The sequence below is a fragment of the Schistocerca serialis genome, chromosome 9 (assembly GCF_023864345.2).
Source record: "Schistocerca serialis cubense isolate TAMUIC-IGC-003099 chromosome 9, iqSchSeri2.2, whole genome shotgun sequence".
NCBI lineage: Eukaryota > Metazoa > Arthropoda > Insecta > Orthoptera > Acrididae > Schistocerca > Schistocerca serialis.
Window position 1 is genome coordinate 318,390,207 of NC_064646.1, and position 20,684 is coordinate 318,410,890.

Sequence of the window (20,684 nt, forward strand, 5' to 3'; positions counted from 1 at the left end):
CCTGATTTCAATCCAGACGAATATTCGTTTCATGATGGGGTTGAATTGCTGTCTTCCCTTCCTCGATGTTTTGGTCAGGAGGAAGGTGGATGGTACGCTGGGATATTCCATTTATAGGAAGCCTACTGACACTGACTTGTATCTCCATGCTGATAGTTCTCACCATTCGGCTCAACGTGAAGGGGTACTTCATGCGTCAGTTCATGGGGCCCATGTTATCTAAGACTCTGAGAGTTTGTCAGCTGAGACAGCCCATCTCGAAATCACTCTTCGTCGGAATGGTTATAGTGAAAGAGAGATTAGAAGTGCTTTGCGCTATCGACCAACTGTGTACAGGATGAGTGATGATGATACGGAGGTGGCATCAAACTCTACGGCCTTTCTGTCTTACGCAGGGAGCATTGCGACCTGGATTGGTCATGTTTTGCGGATATATGATGCGAAGTCTGTGTTTCGTCCACCAACTAAGATCAGGGTTCTTTTAGGTTCCGTAAAGGATGATGTTGGTTTGCGTGAAGCGGGTGTCTACTGTATTCCTCGAGGTAGTTCAACTGGTTCAAATGGCTCTGAGCACTACGGGACTTAACTTCTGAGGTCATGAGTCCACCAGAACTTAGAACCACTTAAACCTAACTAACCTAAGGACATCACACACATCCGTGCCCAAGGCAGGATTCGAACCTGCGACCGTAGCGGTCGCGCGTTTCCAGACTGTAGCGCCTAGAACCGCTCGGCCACTCCGGCCGGCCCTTGAGTTAGTGGCACGTCATATAATGGGAAGACTATCGGGACTGTGGAGAACCGGTGTACTTGGCATAAGCTTACAAAAGTCACGTAAGAGTGCCATTGCAGAACATTGTCTTAGAACCGGTCATATTAAGGAATACAACAACACGGACATTCTGACCTGCGCCTCCAGCTATGAGGATAGTTTTATTAAGGAATCTGTTGAAATTAAATTGACAAATAACGTTACAAATAGAGACAGTCCGTTTTGTTTAAATTCTGCGTGGAAACCTTTTCTCGCACTTGTCAAAAAACAGGGGGACAGAGTTTACGCTACCTCACACGTTGATTATTAATTTCACTATCTACAATATCTGACGTTGGTTTGTCATGGTGCTAGTGTTTGCAGTCTGTGTGCGCGTGTGTATCTTTGCGGAGATCCTCTGAAAACCGAGGTTTTGTATTGGCCTGCACAACACTTCCTTGCTGCAGTTTTGTCTTGAAAATGGCATGGTGTACTCCTGTTGGAATAGCGGCAATTGCCAACGACGTCACTTCAAAATCGCTCTGAGCACGATGGGACTTAACATCTGAGGTCATCAGTCCCCTAGAACTTAGAACTACATAAACCTAACTAACCTAAGGACATCACACACATCCATGCCCGAGGCAGGATTCGAACCTGCGACCGTAGCGGTGGCGCGGTTCCAGATTGAAGCGCCTAGAACCGCTCGGTCACACCGGCCGGCAACGACGTCACTCGGCTGCATTCCCGTAAGTTGTCTGAACATTGTTTATGGCGGTATAAATTAAGGTCTCATATGTTAGGTGGTATCCCATGACTTTTATCACCTCAATGTATACCACGCGTACGTTAAATCCACAAACTCTTATACAAGCCGTTTGTTATTCAGTGTATAGTTTACGGCCAATTATTAACAACAGTGTAAGTAGGCTATGAAGGAATATTTTATTTTAAAAAATATTCAAAATATTCTATTCGTAAAATTCAGCCTTCCTCAAAATTCGACCCCACTAAATATTTTCTGTTTTTAGACTGACTTACCTTACTTGAAAGCCCTCATATTCCTACATGTAAAGAACATCTTGCGTTTTCGGTAACTGTTATTTTCTCTTCTTAAAGTACTCTCCCTCCAAAAATCTGTAGTTCTTGCATTTTAGCCTTCGTGTTGCTCGGTCGAAAAATAAACAATCTTCGTTCGTGAAATATTCCGATTAGAGAAACTGACTGGATAGAAAATCATTGATGGTCTTATGTAAACCATAGCATGAGCTCAAGCCTCTCTGGGGGGACATCACCTTGAAGTAGCACTGTCCGTGAGGGTGGGGAGGCTTGTGTGTTCGCATGAAGCTGAGGGCTATGCCGGCTGTGGGAACCTACGGTCGGTCAGGTCTTGGCTGATGGACCAGACTAGGTGTGTCCTACAAGGACCTGTCATCCCACACCCATTCCTTGTCCTTTCCGAACTCCTCAATACCTGACCCAATATGTCATTCGATCCACGTCGAGGGGCCTGTGCACATGGGAAGATGTGTCGTGAACGAAGCCTCAGGGATACAAGGCAACCTCCATGAGTTATTAGACTTGCACCACATGGGGTTTCCGTGGTGTGGACCGATTAGATCCCGAACTCCTGTGGGACCAAAATGGACCCGAAAGAAAACATCAATACTAAGGGGAAAGTTGAGAAACATTTGGGCTCGAACTGATGGAAAACATCCCCTCAGCTGAACAGGGGGACAGACCTGTCCAAGAAGTAGGAATGGTTACTAAAAAGTTGGACCCGATTAAGATCAAAGACTTGTCTGGGGATCAGAGGAAGAAACTTCTTAGAGAACACAGGCTATGTTTTTTTAGTATAAATAGTACATTTGACTTCCAATCAGAAAGCTTGATCACGAAAAACGAAAAGATTGGCTTCCTAAACAAAAGTGGAGGGAACTAAAAAGGTTCAAGCCAAAGACCTCCAAGAAAAGACTGACCCAGGGCGAAAGGGGTATGCAAACCTCTTCTACATCGAGGGCAGGCAGGAAGATAACAAGGAAGGAATCTAAGACTCCTACTTCTCAGGATAAGCGTATCCGGAAAAAGTCGAGGCAAGAAATAGGGAAACAGACCTATGGTACTGCATTCTCGGTTTTTAGGATGGCGGTTATCCAGCAAGGCTATCCACTGGTCAAGATCACCTCGCAGCAGGAGATCATGCAGATCTTCTCTTTGAGAACATTGTGGGGACGTTGGTCCAGGACCCAAATTCAGATGATCACTGTGCTCTTATCTTTGTCTGTGAGGGGATATGACAACCTGACTGCCTGAAGGAAAAGGTGCCCCTAATATCGCCGGAGCAGGATGCGAAGCTGCTGGTAAACACAGTGGCTGAGCTCTTCAAGACCGCAAATATATTAATCTGGGTGCCAAAACTCCTTAAGGATACTTCTCGAGACACTCTGATTGAGAAAATAGGGTCTCAAAACCCGAAAGTCTCGACAGAGGATTGAAAGGTAATCAACTGGTAGGTTGCACCCAACGGCCGAACCCTTGTGGTGAAAGTCAGAGAGAAGTCCCTGAAGGCAATGCAGGAACAGGACATGAGACTATTCTTTGGATTCTCGCAGGCTGCCATCAGGGTAATCAAAGACATCAGAAGCGACAATGTCAGCACAATGGAGACTGAATGTGCTGCAAGATAATTGTGCAGCATAGTAAAAGGACCGCTGCTGCCCTAGAGCCGGCCGCTGTGGCCGAGCTGTTCTAGGCGCATCAGTCTGGAACTGCGCTGCTGCTACAGTCGCAGGTTCGAATCATGCCTCGGACATGGATGTGTGTGATGTCCTTAGGTTAGTCAGGTTTAAGTAGTTCTAAGTCTACGGGACTGATGCCAACGTGTATTAATGTAAAAAATGGAATCCCCTTCATGCTGATGGCAGACTTTTGTTCTAGGGACTTCGTGACCATCAGGATGCCGCAACTTGAGGAAGTTATTACGAGGCAGTTTGTAATGGCCTTATGAGGACAGTGCTCCTCCTTTTCAGAAGGTGAGGAGACTGACAGAAGGCTGTTCACAACAGAGTGACCAACTATTTGTTGGATGCGATGCTAATACCCACAACTTAGTGTGGGGCAGCACCGACACCAGCAGTAGAGGTGCGTACCTTCTAGAATTTCTTCCAGCTAATAACTTAGAGCTCCTCAATAGGGGCAATGAACCTACATTTAGGAATATAAGAAGGGAAGAGATAATTGCTGTAACCTTCAGTTCCACTTTGATTGGAGTTATCTCAAACAATGGCATGCAGCTTTAGAGCCCTCTCAATCAGACCACATGTATATTAAGTTCGAGGTTGAAATGGGCATTAGACAAACCATGTCCTATAGGAATCCCAGGAAAACGGACTGGGAGGTGTATAGGAGGGACCTCGACAAGCCTATTGGAAGTCAATAATTCGATAAGGAATCCAGTAGAGCTTGAGGAGGTAGGAAATGCAGTGACCTTTGCCATCATGACCTCATACCATGACAACAGCTCAATCACCAAGAAGTGTACGAATAGGAATGTATTTTGGTGGAACAATAACCTGGAATCACAGACGAAACAGGTACGAAGACTGTTTAACCTTGTGAGAAGGAAAGGACAATGGGCAGAATATCGGGAGGCTTGTCAAATACAATGGTGCAATTAAACAAGCAAAGCAGGCGTCCTGGAAGGTATTCTGTGAGAAGTTAGAGGATACAGCTGTTGAGGTCACATTTCACAAAATCCTTATTAGGATACCGACTAATCAAGGAGGAACCTTAAGGAAAGAGGATGGGGAGTATACAAGGACAGCACATAAAACGCTGGAGCTACTCCTCAAGACCCATTTTCCTTCATGTAATCTGGCAGACAACACAGACCAGGACGAGATCCCTGTGAGATATCGGTTCCCAGGTATTCTAAGGGCGAATTGGAAGTCTGACAGAAAATGTGTTAACCATAGTAAAATCCAATGGGTGGTGGGAACTTTCCATCCATTCAGTTCACTTGGTCCAGATGGAATATTTCCAGCTCTCCTGCAACAAGCAGTAGTGCACTTAATAAGATTCCTATGCGGGTTATTTAGGCTTAGCTTAGTAGTAGGAATCATTACTAACATATGGAGGGCAGTGAAGGTCGTCTTCATTCCAAAACCAGGGAGAATTGATCATGGCATGGCCAAGGATATGAGACCAATCTGTCTGTCCTCCTTTCTTCTTAAAACATTAGGACAACTTGTCAAAGTGCCTATTAGTGAGGGGAGATTAACTAGGGTCCCTCTACACATAATCCAACATGCATGCCAACCAGAAAAATCGTGTGAAACTGCAATGGACCAACTTGTTGGGAAGGTGAAGAAAGCACTACACTTTCAGGAAACAGCCCTCTGCATCTTCTTGGACATGGAAGGGGCCTTTAGCGACACGACCGTCGAATCCATGGTTAAGGCAGCAGAGGTGTGTGGCTTGGATACCACCATTTGCAGTTGGATTACAGCCATCCTTAGTGGCAGAAAAGTAGAAACCACCATGATGCAAGGAAAAATGGTAGTCAACACCACCAGAGGCTGTCCACAAGGAAGAGTCCTGTCCCCTCTACTGTGGAACATTGTGGTGGATGCACTCATTGTAGAATTAAACTCTAGACAGTACTTTTGCTGGGGATACGCAGACGATCTTATCACAGTAATACTTGGCAAATTTTCAAGTACAGTCAGAGCTATTGCACAAGGAGCGTTGAATATTGTGCAAAATTGGTGCAGGAAACAGGATCTAACGGTCATTCCTAAGAAAACTGTTGTAGTACCCTTTATGAGAAAGCAGATCAAACTTGTTGGAATCTCAAGTTTTTGATGAAGCTCTACCAGTGAAGGGGATAAATATCTAGGGGTCACCCTGAATGAGAAACTATCATGGACCCATCACGTAAGGAGCACCTGTTCCCAGGCGAAACGTACACTAATGAGTACCAGGAGAGCTTGTTATAAAAACTGGGGCTTAAGCCCCAGGAGTATGTACTGGATATATACCATGGTAGTAAGGCCTTTGATCTTAGGGGGCTACAGAGTGGTGGAAAAAGATAGAACACCAGGAAGCTGCTAAGGAGCTTGCTAAGATGCAATTATTCGTCTGCTTATCCATTACAGGCGGAATTAGCAGCACACCCACTGCTGGGATGAAGAACGTGCAGGACATGCCTGCATTATACCTGTGGGTAAAGATGGAGCCAACAGATGTCGCACATAGGTTAATGACTGGCAAAAACTATAACTCATTGGGGTATCCAGGATCTCGCACTAAAATACTGAGTGAGATAGACATAGGTATGGTTGGGGAAATGCCTGCCAACTATATAATAACTCCCAGCTGCTTTAACAAATCTTTCAATGTAGTAAACATGGTTCAAATGGCTCTGAGCACTATGGGACTTAACATCTATCGTCATCAGTCCCCTAGAACTTAGAACTACTTAAACCTAACTAACCTAAGGACATCACACAACACCCAGTCATCACAAGGCAGAGAAAATCCCTGACCCCGCCGGGAATCGAACCCGGGAACCCGGGCGCGGGATTCAGTGTAGTAATTGGAAGTACAGAGTTCTGGGAGAACAAATCTCGACACCAAATTGGGGACATAGTCTGGTCATTGACAGTTTGAAAACAGACCAAGATGTTGGGACAGGGGTACACGTGGTGCAGCCAAGGCTGGAGAGTGCAATCTCTCTATGGAAGGTGGCCGCTGTGTTTCAAGCAAAAATATCTGCTATCAGGGTGTGCGTGGAGGAGAATTTGCGGAGGTGCTACAGAGGTCGTAGCATTTACATTTATTCAGACAGCCAAGCAGCCCTGAAAACACTGGCAGCCTCTGCAACAAGATCAAAGATCGTGGCAGAATGCCACAAAGTCCTTGTGGAGCTCAGGAAAAGCTATAGGGTAAACCTGTTGTGGGTCCCTGGTCACTCAGGGATTAGTGGTAATGAGTAAGCCGATAGGTTGGTCAGGATAGAGGCGATGACACCATTTATTGGACCGGAACCTGTCCTAACAATCACCAAGGCTACGAGACTGGACAAGGAGACAGCATGTAGAATATTGGACTAAGGTCCAAAACCAAAAACATGGCAAGGTATTGATGCTGAAGCCAAGTTCTAAGAAAAGTCTCTTAATCTAGGGCTTGAACAGGAGAGAACTGAAGCTCATGGTTGGACTACTGACAGGCCATGGGAATTTCAAAAAACACCTACATACAGTGAGGATAGAAGAAGAAGACCCCAGAACTAGGATGTGTGGTGCGGACGAGGAAAACGTATCACATTTGATCTTCGAATGCGAGGCATTGGAAATTAAAAGACGCAGAATATTCTGATCAACCAGACCTGAAGAAATTGTCTCTATCAAAGCACTGGTAAAGGATTTCCTTACTGTTCAAGGTCATTGGTTGACTTTACTAGAGACACAGGAAACGATCCCACACAATAAACTCTGTTTCGGTGCGGTCAGCAGCGGGCTTGACCATTGTTGTTTCTGCTTCCTTGATAAAATCAAATCAAATCAAGGACATTAAGCAAACTATTAATTGAAGTAATTTCACTAATGCCTAATTGTATTCTCTATTTTTTTCTGTCGTATATGTTACTACCGAAAATATAGTAACTGTGTAATTTAGCAGTAGTCATCAGATAAAGTAGTATTTTTATTTCAATGAGCCTGCATTAAGAAATCATCCGTAATTTGCAAACAGTCATTCACTGTTTTGCATTAAGTCACGTAAAGTTCCATGTCTACGCGCGAGATTGGACAAATACGTATATAGAGCCACCACCATGGGACAATTATTATACGTAGACGAACTTGAGTTGCTGCTTGTACGTGAGGTCATTTTTTCTGTTGTGTGGCAAGTATGAAGATCACTAAGCAGCTGACCATCGTCGTGGTCGTGAGAATAAATACGCACAAACGCGAATACTTACTCCGTCGATGTAGTGTACGATTGCTTAAAAATCACTCTAAGCCCTTCTAACTTATGAATGAAATCTGTGAAACATTCAATTTACATGCAACTGATATAGTGCTCTTTCCAGGCGCCTCACATAGTCGAGTAAGCGCTCAAATCTCTAAGCTGGGAGTCCTCGGACGTTGTACTGTGATACAAATTCTCTCGTTTCATTTAATCATTAGATCAATTTTGGGAACATAGTGTGAGACGGATGTTTATTACGCGGATACTTGCTCCTGTACAACCTTATCACTTCTGTGATACTTCCATTTACTTGGCTTCAAATGGCTCTGAGCACTATGGGATTTAACATCTGAGTTCATCAGTCCCATAGAACATACAACTACTTAAACATAACTAACCTAAGGACGTCACACACATCCATGCCCGAGGCAGAATTCGAACCTGCGACCGTAGCGGTCGCGCTGTTCCAGACTGAAGTGCATAGAACCGTTCGGCCACACCGGCCGGCTCCATTTGCTTGCCTATACAAGAAAATCATGTCTTCAGGTTCCTCCATCGGCTACAACTTTACTTGGTTAGGGTTTATCGACGTTACTACTTCTACTTGTAAATATGGACTGCAGTCTGCTACAGTATAGACATTGTGCACCTGGATTTCTCGTGCCAGTACACAGCACGCGAAGTGCATTATTTGAGTTACTACCCCAACCTGAACCTTACAATTAATAAAAGAGTAAAGTTTATTTAATAGCATCGTAGTGCAACTCATTGGGAAAAAATAAGGCTAAAACCGTTTGGACAGTTACCAAGAGCACCCATCCATTTTTTCATAAAATCAGTGTATCATAAGAAGTATTATTTGTTTTTAATTTTTCAAAAACATACTTGTTTGAATAACTACAGTCTATACCTATGGTAAATAGAAAATATGGGAACTTGAACGTTACCGACTTATGGAGAAGCCGATTGTAACCCTTTGTTTGTGCACCTCGAAACGTCGGAAAGTAATCGATACTTGAAAAAATGCAGTCGATAGATCTTTTTAAACCGGACAACGTTCTCCCTTAACATTCTTCAGTCGGAAAAATTATTTTTTGCAACTTCGGGGATTGTTTTGGCCATTTCACCATCTTGGGTCGAGTTTCATGGAAAATAACCTCAATTTAAAATTTCCTATGCTCGTATGTTTTGATTTCTGGTAATAATTTTTTAAATCACTTCTCCATAATCCTAGGACGACCAGACAGGGTTCAGCTTTCCGAAACTACAGAATGGCTGCTGAAAGGGGTGGTTGAAACTTCTGTTTCACTACTGGTAAAGAATGCAACTGGCTCTTTGCCATGTGAGATGCTGGTTCCACGTCATCTGGAACACTTGATACGTCAACAGGATGTGCATTTGAAGACAGTCTTCCGTCAAAACGGTTATTCTGAGAGACAGATACGTAATGCATTCAGGTCCAAGCGAGTTCAATCTATGGAGCAGAATGAAGATACGAAGACACCCACCACCTTGGCCTTCTTGCCGTACTTTGGTGCCATGTCGTCAAGAATCGGAAGATTCCTCGAAAGATATGACATCAAGTGTGTTTTCCGACCATCTGCAAAAGTGAGGAACCTGTTAGGTTCGGTTAAGGATGATCTCGGTCTGAGGAAACGTGGTGTGTACAAGATTCCTTGTCAGTGTGGGGCGGCATATATAGGTCAGACAAGTCGCACAGTACAAGAACGTTGCGATGAACATCAGCGTCATACACGCCTACGCCAACCGGAGACGTCGGCAAATACAGAACACTGTCTGAACGCAGGACATCACATGATTTATGAAAAGACGGAAGTTTTGTCCCCAGCATCCTCTTTCTGGGATTGCGTCATTAAGGAAGCAATGCATATCTGTACAGCTGATAACCGTATCAACAGGGATGCGGGATTTCAATTGAGTACAGCCTGGAACCCTGCATTGGCTGCTGTTAAATCACGACGAGAAAGCAAAGGGCTTTCGATAATAGACCCGTCATAACTATGGCAGCATGTTAGTAAACACAGCGTCAGCGCACGCGCAGAACGGCCGCTCTGCGTTTCCCGGCAGAGGGCGTTTGAGTCTGGTGCCGTCTATCTGCAAATTTTTGCGCATGCTTGGTTCCCGCGCCTGCACAATCTTTACGCTCGTGCTCTATATACAGCAGCGTCGACATGCGGAACTTGTCAGTCGTACCTAGCCACCAGCGAGGTTCAACCACCTGATGATGTCGGATAGTTGCTCCGAAGAAATATTGTGGAATTTGCACGTCATCCGGCGGCATACTCGTGAAGACTATTTACAGCATATCCGCCGGGAAAGCCTGAAGAGTCACATCAGGATGTGCTATAGTCTGTCAGCGCACCTCAAAGAGCTACACAATGATGCCGTCACTAGCTGCACGAAAAACTTTGAAGTAGATGGCCAACCGCCACTTTGTTCGGGTCGTAGAATCCACGGTGCTCTTTAGCCGTTCCTAGCGTGATTCAGAAGATATCACTCCGCACTTGATAACCTGATAAACAGTGGCCTTTCGTGGGCCATCAACACCTCAGGAATGTACTTTTTTGACATTGGCAAGGCCTACGATAGTACTCGGGTGCATAGTACCCTCTGATAGCTCCGTAAATGGAGTTTTTGAGGATATCGTCTCAACTTTATACGGTTCTTCCACTCAACAAGCTGTTTTACATATCGAAACGGTGACGTCCTTACGGATGGTGTCCCTCGAGACAGTGTTTTAAGTGTGACTGTCTTTGCCACAGCTATTAATAGTATAACGTCGACTGTTAAACGTCCTGTCCTATTCTATGCGTGGTGACGACGTCTCTGTCTATGAAAAAGCGGTCCCTTAAGTTATTCAGTGATTCAAAATGTATCAGCCGCATAGGTCGCAGACCAAACTTGTCTATTCAATTTTCACAGCGATTTAGTACACTCTCGGTTTGATTAAGTGGTGCACGATATATTGGTCGTCATGACTCTCATATTTAAAAATGCTGAAGGAGTTTCAGCACAAAGTAATTTGGCTAGCTACCTTAGCCTCTGCAACCGGCCCCATACTGAGCTTCTGCACTGAGGCTAATAAGACGCAGCCCCACTTCTGGCGGCGACACCTCATGGTACGACTGGCCTATAAAACGATATCCACGCAAAATATACCTTTATTTTATTTTATAGCATTTATGCAACGCCAATGGAAAGACAGTTTTGTAACAGACAAAGAGCAATGAGGTCCTACACGATTTGTGCAAAGCATTGTCATTTAGAGATGGATGTTACAGGTTTTAATGTTTTATGCCAAAGTTGGAACACATCTTCATCCTGACCCTTACAAGAGACTGAGAATTATTTTAGACTTATCGAATTATCATAAGGCGATTCTTGCGTATGGCAGGCAGACCGTGCGGGTTGCTGCCTCACCAGGAACACGTGTGTAATCGGCTCTCATCTACGTTCTATGGTCCGGTCTGTTTACCACGGAGTTATACGTCACATCCACGGGATCTGGGGCACCAACCTCGCCGACAGGCAGGGTACTTGTGGCAGCAGAAAGCACTGACGACAGGGCACAATTTCGCTACGTCGAGTCATCTGCTCTCACACCTTCACGCTGATATCCATCCGTGCCCGACAAACTAGGCCACCGATGGACCATGCGAAGTCAGTTACTCAAGTCTGCACTACCAGCAGCTCCGTCCGTCTGCACCAGCTGTTCAGTCCGAGCGCTATAAGTTGGCAGTACCAGCACAGTTTCGTTCCAGCGATGTGCAGATGCGCCCCTGTCCGTCGTGGTCTCTGAGCCCACGCTCCATCGTTCACGTGTGTTGTCTCAATTGCAAAATTACCGCTGCCAGCCCACCTTGTGTAAGGTGTAAAAAGACAATAAAGGAAAAAAAACACTCGCCAGTCGGTCAGTGTCTCGTCCCCAGCTTGCTAGTCTGTCTCTCGTGCGCATTTGTTAGGCAGTTAGTGTCTGTCTGTCGTTCGGAGTGCTAGTATGTCTGTCGTTCGTATCAACCTTTAAAGCCGGCAAGATGAGAGTCTTTCCACTCCGCTAGTAAGAGAACTCAACGAGTGGTCGCCCGGGTGGGGCTTGGTTCCTAGCACCGGCTAGAGGCCTCCCCCCCCCCCCCCCACACTTTCTGGTACATGTGGTGTGCAATCAATGTGAGCGAGTTTTCGGTCGAGTGCATTACATTTGTGATAAGCGTGTAGCTGATGATAATATGCAAAATTATGTAAAGGGTCAGCATGTTACGGAATGGTCAACCATTTTTAACTACCTGCACCATTACTTTTCACTGCTTTTTCCCTTTTTAATGTACGTTTACCTGACAACGTGGTTTTCGATGATTTGTGGCTCTGTGTGTGTGAGTGTCGGTGGGGGGGGGGGGGGGGGGAGGCGGGTTGGGGCGCCCGCGCCTGTGTGTGTGCGTGTGTGTGTGTGTGTGTGTGTGTGGATGTGTGTGTGCTTGTTTCTACGTCTCAACATTCATTTCCCAAAATTATAGCGCGAGTGCTAAATACCTTGGTGTCGAGAACTCATACCACCATATAAACACTGTAATTTGTTTAATTTTATCTGATTGCCTGCTTCGGAAGCGATACGTCGGTGCCTGTAGTTTGTGTCAGGGAACTTCTTGGAATGTTGTAGTATAGTGTAGTTGCTCTGTTAATCCTCAGTAAAATTATATTCTTGATTTTTAGGTTAGGACAGTGTATAGGCGTTGAATAAAGGCAGTGTTTATACAAATGCGTGGTGTCTGTGCTTTCGGGCGTGTCCGGAAGAGCAGGTACTACACATTCATATAATTAACTCGCCGACATTTCTAATGTATCACCTTCTTCAGTGCGAATGATTTAGTACATCCTGAGATTCTCAGATTAGCAAGCATGTAGGTAATGGACAGGGACTGCGGAAAGATGGCACTCAATGGGAGTGTGGATGGGCTGTGAGGCCTACTGAGATAGTGTGCCTAGTGGCGGTAAACGCTGTTTCCTGGGTGGCGCAGTGGTTAATGCACCTGCAGCAGATCCTGGGGTCGACTCCCGGTCTGGCATACACTTTCACTCGTCGCCGCTGATGCCACACAAAATCCTAATGCAGCTGATGCCACTAATCCCTTCCCTTTCCGTTCCTTTCTCCTCCTTCAATTAAATCAACAGTCAGTGTTTGTTTACGAAATTCGTATCATGTTATTTTACTGAAGCGTTATCAGTATCCTGAAATATACAGTGTGGTCAGAAACAGTCTGCAAAGACTGTATGGATAGTGCAGGGGCAGTTGTGCTGAAAATTAATTACTATAAAGAAAACAATTCGGTAAGAAGCATCGTTTCCGAGTTAATTAGCATTGAAGTTAGCCAATCAGGTCACTGCGCGTGCAGGTTGACCGGACCTGCCAGATACAATTACTGGCAACTGTTCTCATAGCGTAGATGTTAGCGCACCATAATGCTAAATATTTGATCCGGGTTCAGTCCTTACTACTGTCCGACGTCCCATTTTTGTATTACTCTCTCGCTCACTTTCAGGAAACCAAACGAACGACACGTTTGGCGACACCAACTCTGGCAGGCCACCTGTATTCCCGCGCAACGGCCTGATCGATTAACTTCAATTCTAATTGACTCGGAAACGGCACAAAGTATATAATTTTTTTTTCTTAACTATTATTTTTAAGGCTGGCCCACTCAATAACATCCTTCTAAGCTTCTCAGGCTGTTTGTGAACACCCCGTATATACGTTTCCATTTGCACCTAACAGTTTCAACTTACATATTTTCCTATTAAATATATAAATTACAAACAGTTCTGATATGCTCGAACAGTCTACGGGTATACTGCCGGTTCATAGTGTCCAACGGGCACAATATTTCGGCGATCAGACATGTCGCCATCGTCAGGTGCGCTGACGAACTGAGCTCCTGAGGGCGGGCGGCCGATTTAAATCCCCCCCCCTCTCCCCCCCACGGGCCGCTCTCAACGCCGTCCGCGCCCGCTCGCCGGCGGTCGAAAAGACGTGGGCGTCGGAATCTGTCGTAGCGTCGATGTGCTTGCTACGTCCGCCTTGGTCGCCAGTTCGTACTTCTTGCTGAGAGTCTTCTTAATTACATTCAATGCCGGGTCCCAAGCCTTGCTGAGATTGTAACCGCAATCTCGGCTGATATGATCTTCCCTGGTGCGCTACGACAGATTCCGACGCCCACGTCTTCGTGACCATCGGCGCGCGGGCGCGGACGGCGAAGAGAGCGGCCCGCGGGGGGAGGGGATTTAAATCGGCCGCCCGCCCTCAGGAGCTCAGTTCGTCAGCGCACCTGACGATGGCGACATGTCTGATCGCCGAAATATTGTGCCCGTTGGACACTATGAACCGGCAGTATACCCGTGGACTGTTCGAGCAACAAGTACGCCGGGAGAAACTGAAGAATCACAATTCTGATATGGACTCCCTTTGTTTAATGCATGTTTTATTATTTACTGACTGTGTCACCATTGTGTCCTGTGCCGAAAACTGTTTTTAGTACCACGGGCAGAACAATAGCTTCACCAGCAATGCAGTGAAAGTGCGGTAAGATTGAAACATGTACTGAGTAACCAGTGCCTCCATCAAGACTGTAACCTACATTTACAACAGTAGAACATGTATGTTGAAAGTACTGGAGACAAATGAAAAAGTTGTACAATGTGTATGTCACCGACAAACAGAAGTGAGAGTATTTTCAATAGCACTTGCAACTGAAGGAAGAATAATAAAATAGGTGACACAATAATATGGTCATATGAGAAGGCCGTAATGGCGTTATAAAGAAATCACTGCGAAGTAAAGCGAAACGAAGTGGTGTGCGCACTGGTGAAGGTATAATTTCGCAACAGTACAAAGAAAGAGGACCATTTTCCGTACGTAATTTAGTTCCAGCCTATGAGGCTGGAAATTAGAACCAGAAGAAACAATAAGGCGAATCTTTTACAACAACATAAAGCCGTCCTCTCACGGGACGCGAAAACGCATGTGGACGAGAAGCTGGTGACGTCATAGTGTAAAATTCCAAATTACACTGCAATGCGGAGCATATAATGAAGAATGTGACACTTTAGATTTTTGCTTCCTGGAGAGGAATATGGCCATTATAGGCGACATCGTTTTGCGTCACAAGCAGAGCATAGCAGAGACCATGTTGCGTGGCGTTAAACATAGGATTTGGTGGGTTTTCTTTCTCATAGAGTACGTGGTATGAATGTAAGCTGTTTTCAAGCGCCAGCAAATTGAGAATATCTCGAAAACGCGTCGCTTTAGCAACGGTATTTACAATAAAATGACGGGAAACTACATGTTGGTAATTAACGTACATCTGTAGTTGAGGCTTTAAGTGCAATAACGTCTGTACTACGAAAGTACACCGTTTAAATGCTACGTCACAATGATGAGCTATCAAAAACTCGTCTGTTTGGTATAATTTGCGTACTAAATACCAAATAACGATATGTGTAAATACAGTCATTTGATTATGTATATCATGTTGAATCCTCTGTACATGCGTTGAAACTTGAGCGTAACTGATAGCGTCGCGCACTGATAAGGTAACAAACGAAAGGTAGAAGGTTCGTATCCATTATTTTCCGAAATTTTTTTGTCACAATTTTTCTAAAAGTGTCTGCATTTTTCTTATTCATTTAATAGAAATATTATATCAAAAGTCGATATTATTTGTTACACATAAAGTATTTGGTGCAATTCTTGTTGAAAAGTCCAAGGACTGGAACTTTTCCCCTGCGGCCACAAATCTTAACTTGACTGCTCAAAAAATGGTTCAAATGGCTCTGAGCACTATGGGACAACTTCTGAGGTCATCAGTCCCCTAGAACTTAGAACTACTTAAACCTAACTAACCTGAGGACATGACACAAATCCATACAAGAGGCAGGATTCGAACCTGCGAACGTAGCGGTCGCGCGGTTCCAAACTGTAGCGCCTAGAACCACTCGGCCACTCCGGCCGGCACATGGTTGCCTCTCTACTTCTTTAAGTTACATACTGTAAGTTTTTGCTGTTATGAAGCTTTCTGTGTCTGGGTTTATGGGCTGGTTCATGTTTGTATATCGGCAGTAAGTATGATTTTCAGTTATCCTTCTCCGTCTGAGTGAAGTTACGAAACGTTTCTCGATCTTGAAATTAATTGGATGAAATACTTCCGATTGATGGTAGTCAATGCGACACCGAGAATATGGGTATTGTGCATGCGCAAATTGATATTAGACATTGTAACTACACTCCTGGAAATTGAAATAAGAACACCGTGAATTCATTGTCCCAGGAAGGGGAAACTTTATTGACACATTCCTGGGGTCAGATACATCACATGATCACACTGACAGAACCACAGGCACATAGACACAGGCAACAGAGCATGCACAATGTCGGCACTAGTACAGTGTATATCCACCTTTCGCAGCAATGCAGGCTGCTATTCTCCCATGGAGACGATCGTAGAGATGCTGGATGTAGTCCTGTGGAACGGCTTGCCATGCCATTTCCACCTGGCGCCTCAGTTGGACCAGCGTTCGTGCTGGACGTGCAGACCGCATGAGACGACGCTTCATCCAGTCCCAAACATGCTCAATGGGGGACAGATCCGGAGATCTTGCTGGCCAGGGTAGTTGACGTACACCTTCTAGAGCACGTTGGGTGGCACGGGATACATGCGGACGTGCATTGTCCTGTTGGAACAGCAAGTTCCCTTGCCGGTCTAGGAATGGTAGAACGATGGGTTCGATGACGGTTTGGATGTACCGTGCACTATTCAGTGTCCCCTCGACGATCACCAGTGGTGTACGGCCAGTGTAGGAGATCGCTCCCCACACCATGATGCCGGGTGTTGGCCCTGTGTGCCTCGGTCGTATGCAGTCCTGATTGTGGCGCTCACCTGCACGGCGCCAAACACGCATACGACCATCATTGGCACCAAGGCAGAAGCGACTCTCATCGCTGAAGACGACACGTCTCCATTCGTTCCTCCATTCACGCCTGTCGCGACACCACTGGAGGCGGGCTGCACGACGTTGGGGCGTGAGCGGAAGACGGCCTAACGGTGTGCGGGACCGTAGCCCAGCTTCATGGAGACGGTTGCGAATGGTCCTCGCCGATACCCCAGGAGCAACAGTGTCCCCAATTTGCTGGGAAGTGGCGGTGCGGTCCCCTACGGCACTGCGTAGGATCCTACGGTCTTGGCGTGCATCCGTGCGTCGCTGCGGTCCGGTCCCAGGTCGACGGGCACGTGCACCTTCCGCCGACCACTGGCGACAACATCGATGTACTGTGGAGACCTCACGCCCCACGTGTTGAGCAATTCGGCGGTACGTCCACCCGGCCTCCCGCATGCCCACTATACGCCCTCGCTCAAAGTCCGTCAACTGCACATACGGTTCACGTCCACGCTGTCGCGGCATGCTACCAGTGTTAAAGACTGCGATGGAGCTCCGTATGCCACGGCAAACTGGCTGACACTGACGGCGGCGGTGCACAAATGCTGCGCAGCTAGCGCCATTCGACGGCCAACACCGCGGTTCCTGGTGTGTCCGCTGTGCCGTGCGTGTGATCATTGCTTGTACAGCCCTCTCGCAGTGTCCGGAGCAAGTATGGTGGGTCTGACACACCGGTGTCAATGTGTTCTTTTTTCCGTTTTCATGAGTGTATATTCAATTTAAAACTGAGAATAGGACATAAAGGCAACTGAGTTAATGAACAGCTTCTTATAGCCTCAGATAGTTGTACGGCATTATGAAATGTTCTGTACGAGCAATTGTCTGCTGAAGGCATCGAAGAGTCCAGAATCTTCTTCGATATTTTTTCCGCTCTCCTTTGACAATCGCTAACAAAGTTAACGCAGCTATTTTCTGAGCGTACATTTTCTTTAGTAAACTGTTGTGGTCTGCGAGCCAAATAAAGCCGACAGCGGGCACTGCGGAGCGCTGTGAGCGCAGATCGCGATAACCAGCTGGACCCGCGCGCCGGCGGCGCCGTCTCTAGTGACGTCGATATTCCCGTCCACGTACATTCCGACACCTGCCGCCTCGTCCCGTGGGAGGACGGCTTAAAGGACAACACCACGCAGCATTTGGTGTCGCTTACCCACCATTACGAACGGGGTACGTGTCTGTCGTGTGTCACAGAGACATTCTTATGGTAATGTTCCACCTTCTCAGTGATAGCTGAGGTCATAGGCAGCACGTACATCAATTACAATGACAGATGCCCACACCGTGAATGAAGCTGTCATCTTAATTTATGTACAAACGTGGACTGTCCGACGTGTCTACTACGAATGGTGTACCACCCGCAAGTATGTACAGCAAGTATGTGTCGTAAAAAGATGTTACATGTAAACATGAAATGAAGGAAGGATGAGGATAGGGAGAGGATGGGTGGAAAATCGCGACGGCTGGCCGCTCAGCGCACTGTGGTAATGCAATGGCAACCGGATTTACAGCTTCTCATCAGCGATTTCCTTAACCGCCTCGGCCACGCGGACACGGTCTTTGACCGACTCTAATTTTCAACTTATCGCACTCTACAACCCAGTGTTTTCCTACTTCATTCCTTATTCCTGTAGGAGCTCAGACGATACTTGTGCATTTGCACTGAAACAAACGTCGAGGAGCCGTCTCCCTCTTTCTGTTCTGCCGGACAGGTCCGACCACTAAGATACACATGGTGTCTCAAACCTTTTGGGTCAAATTGAAACAGGTGATAGTGGGACCAAACCCGCATGTATTGAGATAGGGAATCAACGGTCGGCAATGCATTTTTGCTGTGTTAGAGCACAGGATGAATGTCGGGTTGGGATTTCGGATTTGATCCCAGTTAGCGGCTTCCGGCTCCTCATGCCACGCAGATTCCTGCCTGCACCCCACCCCCCCCCCCACCCCCCCCCCACCCCCTCGACGTCCCCTCCCATTGTCGTAAGATGACTCCCTACAGCACAACGGTACGCAGGAATGTGCAGTCCTAAAGGATCGACTGCACGGTCGAGTTCGGTCGCAGACATCGACAGCGTCAGTAGTGAGCATTAGGAAGACTTTACTTTGGGGAAGAAGGAGCTTGTAAGTAGACTGTTTAGGTTTTTATGTTGGTAACGCCACGTAGCGCTCTGTATGAAAATCACTGACGGTGCTGTGTGCAGTCTGTGGTTGATTTGCATTGTTGGAATTTGCTATTGTAGTGTTGGGCAGTTGGCTGTTAACAGCGCGTAGCGTTGCGCAGTTGGAGGTGAGCCCCCAGCAGTGGTGGATGTGGGGAGAGAGATGCCGGAGTTTTGAGAGCCGATGATCTGGGCTTGTGTCCATCAGAGACAGTAAATTTGTAAGACTGGATAGCATGAACTTATATATATATATATATATATATATATATATATATATATATATATATAATGACTTTTGAACACTATTAAGGTAAATACATTGTTTGTTCTGTATCAAAATCTTTCATTTGCTAACTATACCTATCAGTAGTTAGTGACTTCGGTGGTTAGAATCTTTTATTTAGCTGGCAGTATTGACGCTCGCTGTATTGCAGTAGTTCGAGTAATGAAGATTTTTGTGAGGTAAGTGATTCATGAAAGGTATAGGTTATTGTTAGCCAGGGCCATTCTTTTGTAGGGATCATTGAAAGTCAGATTGCGTTGCGCTAAAAATATTGTGTGTCAGTTTAGTGTTGATCAGAATAGGTAAAGAGCGCAATGTCTGAGTACGTTCAGTTCTGCTCAGCTGTTTGAAAATCGAATAATGTAAGAGGTTTATCAGCACAGTAATTCATTAATTTTTCTAAGGGGACGTTTCATAGCTGACCTGCACGCCAGTGGAAGGAGTGATCGGCGCCACACCTTCAGGAAGACAGAATTCACCGCCCCATGTCAGCGCTGATTTAACCAGCAGCCCACAGCTGGTCGGTCGAGTTCGGTCGTGGACATCGACGGCATGAGTAGTGAGCAACAGGAAGACGTTATTTATCCTTCGTTCTGCAAGTAGTAATAGGCTGTCAATGTAATAGCATGTAGGAGGCACAGGACCCACAGGTGGTTAACTATTGTTTCTTTCCTTAGTAGAAATAAGGTTTTCTAATAATTATAAAGTGTTTTATACAGACGATTTTTCATTCTTACCACGGCCATCGCAACTTCTCTCTTTTCTTGTTTTTGTCGCTGCTGACTCCCGCGGTAGCCGACACAAAATAATCAAAAACGGGTCAGAAAGTGTCAATAACTCTGGCTCCCTGTTGTTTGACGAGTAAGTGAGCAGGATTCCACGCAGAGTTAAAGCAAAACCCTTCGTCTCCAGTTGTACAGTATGCCGCTGCTGGTGTAAGCCTGTCCGGTGTTTGTGCTCTGTACATTAGTCCTCCCTTGTCCTGATGGTCTGATCGACATGTGATGTGCTGCAACTACATGGGGTGCGCTAGACACCCGCTTTACGTAAACCAAGATTAATCGTTACAGTCCGAAAAACGGCCCTAGTGTTACATGGTGTTCGAAAAGCAGAACTCACACCGTATCTACTCTGAATGCCACCCAACATGTAGTAAACGCCTGCGCAAAGCAAGAAAACTGTAGCCTTGGTTACCAATTCATTACTCTCTTCAGTCACTGAATTCGCAGATGTTTTATATCACAAATCGTATCTGATGTGTCTTTTCATGTACTCGTTATGATGCAACGTGACTTCGTGATGGATGGCAGGATAACTCAGCTGACAAACTTTCCGATTCTGATTGACTGCGCCCTATGAGCCAAGGTACAACCTACTCTTCACGCTGAGCCGAATGCTGACAACTATTATCCTGAGAATACAATTAAGTGTAAGTTGGCTACCTATAAGCTGCATGTCCCGACGTACGATCACCCTTCTTCCTCGCCAACTCGTCAAGTCAGGGAAGAAAACTTTT